Source organism: Phalaenopsis equestris, unplaced genomic scaffold, assembly GCF_001263595.1.
Source record: "Phalaenopsis equestris unplaced genomic scaffold, ASM126359v1 Scaffold000795, whole genome shotgun sequence".
In the NCBI taxonomy this organism is placed as follows: Eukaryota; Viridiplantae; Streptophyta; class Magnoliopsida; order Asparagales; family Orchidaceae; genus Phalaenopsis; species Phalaenopsis equestris.
This window is the reverse complement of record NW_018165235.1, coordinates 70,026-74,985: the sequence shown is the minus strand read 5'-3', so window position 1 is coordinate 74,985 and position 4,960 is coordinate 70,026. Positions and strand designations below refer to the sequence as shown.

Below are 4,960 nucleotides of genomic sequence, written 5' to 3'. Positions count from 1 at the left end.
TCTTTCCCTTAGGTTCACAAGTGAAATTGTTCGCAGTAACAATTATACTCAATTTATGATCAGTGGTGGAACCTAGAGGTGGCCACGGGGGGTGGGTTGTGCAATTCATGATTCCAAGATTTTACTAGATTCTTTAATCTCATATAATACACACACAATTTTAAGCCTTAAACTTACTTAATAAAAAAGTAATATTAATTATATATTTAGTTTAAAAATCAAGTTTATAATAGTTTTAAAATTAAGAAGAAAATTTTATAAATAATTGTCCCTTTAGTTTCACATTTTTTTAAAATTTTGGTTCCACTACTGTGTATGACTGTCACATTTCAATGTGCATCATGTGCATGCATCCATATGAGTTTCATGTCTATAATCCTTTATTTGAGTGCTTGTAACAACTTTTGTGCATCTTGGAGCATTTCTATTGCTTTCCACACTGCTTCGGTATGTTGAGTGCTACATAGTATGCCAAGCTCTCGAGCACACTGTGAACATCTAATAACGGTCACCACAACCTACTTGCTTTAACGGTTCAACATGAGAAAGATTCTATAGCCTAAAACAGTTAAGCAGGACCCCTCCCCACACTACCACTCGCACCGTCCTAACCCTCTCTGATGCCATATTCCATTTTGTCTTTTCCTTTCTGCATCTATGTAATTTGTGCTCAAGTATACAACAAGTGTAGAGGTTTTCTATACAGCTTGACAGAAACACTTGAGCTGCTTCATCTCACTGTTTTCTTCTTGTCTCTAAGCTTTCAATTTTTTAGTTCAGAGCTTCATCATTTCACTTTGTATTGCACTTCATACAATGGCATCCGTTCGGACCACAGGCAGCTCATCCCGTTCTCAGCTCTTTGATGATACTCAAATCCCTTCTCCGTTGAAGTTCTTGATGTCCAACTTCAAAAACATTGTCTCTACTCAATTAACCCAGAAAGCTACCTCATCCGGAGCTCTCAAACTCTCAAAATATTTCGAGGCAATGGCTTTGAAGGATATTTCGATGGCACCACAGTAAAACCTCCAAAATATCTGCAGCTCAATGACAACTCCGTCTCTCTCAATCCCCAATACTCAACCTGGCCCTTGATAGATCAAAATCTGGCCGCCGCTGTATCTTCGACCACCTCCTCACCTCTCCTACCATACATAATAAATCTAGACACCTGTGCTGACATTTGGAACATTCTCGTTCGTCTTCAATCCAGCAACCTCTTTCGCATTCTGCAACTCAAAAAGGAATTTCATCAACTTTCTATGCAAGACAAAACCATGACACAGTATTTTAGCTGAAGTTTAAGCCAAGGTCGACACCATTGCTGCAGCAGGCACACCTCTCAATCCTGAGGACGTAATTCTGTATACCTTGAATGGCTTACCTCCATCATGCAGTGCCTTCAAAACCGCAATCCTTACCAACCTGCAACTCATCAGTTTGAACGATCTTTACTGGCTCCTTTGTTCCGAGGAATTTAATCTGGCAACTGAACTTCCTTGCAATAAGTCACCAGCTCTTCCTGACTCTCAAACATCCCTGAACGCCTCTTGCGGCGAAGCCAAAATATACCAGCAGCGCAACAACTTTACCAAAGGTTGATTCCCCACAAGCAGCTGAGCCTCTCAGTCACACACACCTGCTCCTGCATTTCCAATTATAATCAACACAATATTCAATGCCAAACCTGTAACAAATTTGGTCACTCAGCTGCCAAATGTTGGCATTTTACCAACCTCCAATATGAACCAAATCCTGCTATGCTAGCTGGTTCATTTGCCCGCGATTGGTTTCTAGACTCAGGTACTTCACATCTCACTCCAATACGAACCTCCAATACGTCAACACCTCCAACCCAGTACCCCTCCAACCCAGCACCCTATACCGGTCCTCAGCAAGTCACAGTTGGTAATGGCCAGTAACTTCCTGTCGCTTAAACCGGCAAGGATCTCCTACCTCCACCATCTCATAAGCTTCTTCTCTCCCCTCTTCTACATTTTCCCAAAGCATTCACAACTTATCTCCGTTCATCAATTAACCACTGAAAATAATTGCTCAATTACATTTCACTCCACTGGCGATGGGATCTCCAACCAGATTCTCCTCTCTGGTCCATCCCTTAATAATTTAAATCCACTTCACTGCCGTTCCAGCTTCTCCAATCCATCATCCAACAGTGCTTTTCTTACTACATCAGCTACATCTACCATATGACATAGTTGTTTGGGCCATCCTAATACATCTACCATGTGTTTACTGGTCAAGGAAGTTCCCAATATATTTTTTTTCCCCCTTAATAGTCAATGTACTCATAGTCATTCTACTAAAAGTCACAAACTTCCCTTCCTGCTTTCAGCTAACTTATGCACTCGTCCTTTACGTATTATTCACAGTGATTTTTGGGTCCTTCCCGCACTATATCTAAGCAAGGTTTTAAATACTATGTTTCCTTGTTTGACTATTTCTCTCATTTTTGCTGTGTTCCCATTAAAACAAAATTCTGAATCTTTTTCGGTGTTTATCAAATCCAAAACTCTAATTGAAAATCAAATCACTTCTATAATTAAAATCTTAGCTTTGACGGAGATGGAGAATATGTCAACACTGCCTTACAAAAATTTCTTACCTGGAGCGGTATTCTTCACCAAATAACATGTTCATTTACCTCCGAACAAAACGGCGTTGCCGAATGCAAGTACTGACAAAATCGAAACAACTCGCACACTACTGTTTGAGCAAGCCTACCCCATTTTCTCTGCGTAGATACATTACTTATAGTTGTGTATCTCATCAACATATTACCATCCCTTAACACCCATAACACTTCTCCAAACCACCTACTCTATCAACATTTTCCCGCTTACTTGTATTTCTGTGTCTTTGGATACGCTTGCTATCCATTGTTGAAACCTTACTCTTCAAACAAGCTTTCACCCACTTCTTTCAAACGTGTCTTATCGGGATATCATCCCCAATATAAAGGTTATAGATGTTACCATCCACCTACAAGATGTAGTACATATATCGGCATATCATTTTTCATGAAATCACATTTCCCTGTCAATCCAATATCTCACCTCCCATCATCTCTACCTCACCAACTTACCCACCCACCTCCGTTAACTCAAGTACCCATCACCTCATCATCATCCAACAATAATATCTCACAATCACTCAACATCCAAGACCCGATTCCTTCCTCCTACCCTATACTTTCTTCACCCACACTTTCTCTACCCGCAATTAGCCAAACCACCAGCAGACCTCTCCAATCCAAGATGGCTTCTTGATTTGGCTCATTCCCTCACACCGCCTACCACTCCGTCTTGCTTTTCTGATGTTGTCAAACAGGATCGTTAGCATCAATCTATGTCTGAAAAATTCCAAGCTTTTCAAACACAAGGGACCTGGACTCTTGTTTGTCTCTCCTTATCACAACGTGCTTGGTTTCCGATGGAGATACAAACTCAAACTTCACTCGGATGGTTCAGTTGCTTGGCATAAAGCTAATTTAGTCGCTCAAAGATACAATTAACAATATGGTCTCAATTACAAAGAGACATTTAGTCTAGTGGATAAGATGGCAACAATTCATATTTTTCTTGCTTTGGTTGCTCATCACAGTTGGCAGCTTTCTCAACTCGATGTCTCTAATGCCTTTCTTCATGGTCTTTTTTAAGAGAGGGTCTACATGGCTCAACCAAAAGGCTTCATTAATCTTTTCCAGCCCACTTTTGTTTGCCAACTTCATAATGCACTCTATGGTCTCAAACAAGCTCCGATGCAATGAAATTTTACACTCACAAAACAACTCTCTACTCTTGATTTTAGACCGAGCTCAGCTGACTACTCACAAAACACCTCTCTACTCTTGATTTTAGACCGAGCTCAGCTGACCCCTCCCTCTTTCTTCACGTCACAAATTCACTCATATTTTTCTCTCATTTATGTCGACGATTTCTTGATCATCAGAAATAGTCGTCACATCATTAACAGCATCATCTCCCAACTTCAACAGCAGCTCAACATGCGTAATATCGGTCTCATTTTTCACTTTCTCGGCATTCCTATTCATCACACCCCTGCTGGTCTCCAACTTTCCCAATCCCGCTATATCAACAGCATTCTCAATTGAGCTGGAATACTGTTTTGCAATCCCCGTATTCACACCCTTTCCCAATAAAACTATCTCCTCAGCTTCCCAGTTCAGCCTTTTCACATCCACAATTCTATTGCCACATAGACGGCTCTCTTCAATACCTAACAATCACCCGCCTCGACCTCTCCTTTGCAGTTAACCACCTAGCGTCAACCTATCGAATGGTACTACCAAAAACTGAAAGGACAGCTACGCCATCTCAAAGCAGCTACCAATCTTGGTCTCCCTATCACCCAATCAAATCTCCAGCTTCGAGCCTTCTCCGATTCCAGCTAGGTAGGTGACACATTGGACAGAAAATTGACTTCAGGATATTGCATCTTTCTCGGCTTCACTCTTATTTCCTGGACCTCTAAAAAGCAATCTATCGTTGCTTGATATCCACCGAGGCCGAATATCATGCTCTCGCTTTTGCTGCAACGTAAGTCATATGGATACGCTGCCTACGTCAAGATTATCAAGTACTAAACCAACAACCCACTCCGCAATGTCTCAGCAATCTCTTAAGTCAATAATCCTATCTTCGACACATGCACGAAATATATTGAAATTCATCACCTTATTATTCAGGACTGCATAAAGGCTGCCACTATTACAATTCAACATCTTGCTTCTCAAGCCCAACTTGCTGATTTGTTCACTAAATCTATGCCAATCTCAAGATTTAGTTACTTCTGAACAACTTGACGCTTCAATTAGGAACCCCCAACTTGAAGTGGGGATGATAACAGTCACTACAAGCTACTCAGTTTAAAGGTCCAGCAGGAGGAAGATTCCATATCCTAAACCAGTTCAGCA

The 4,960-nt window shown here is 41.0% G+C and overlaps 1 protein-coding gene across 1 annotated transcript in view; it reads left to right on the top strand.

Moving 5' to 3' along the window:
* Positions 1-4,960, top strand: part of LOC110031240 (CWF19-like protein 2 homolog) — a 38,910-nt gene that overhangs the window by 32,565 nt on the left and 1,385 nt on the right. The gene's annotated exons all lie outside the window — the stretch shown is intronic.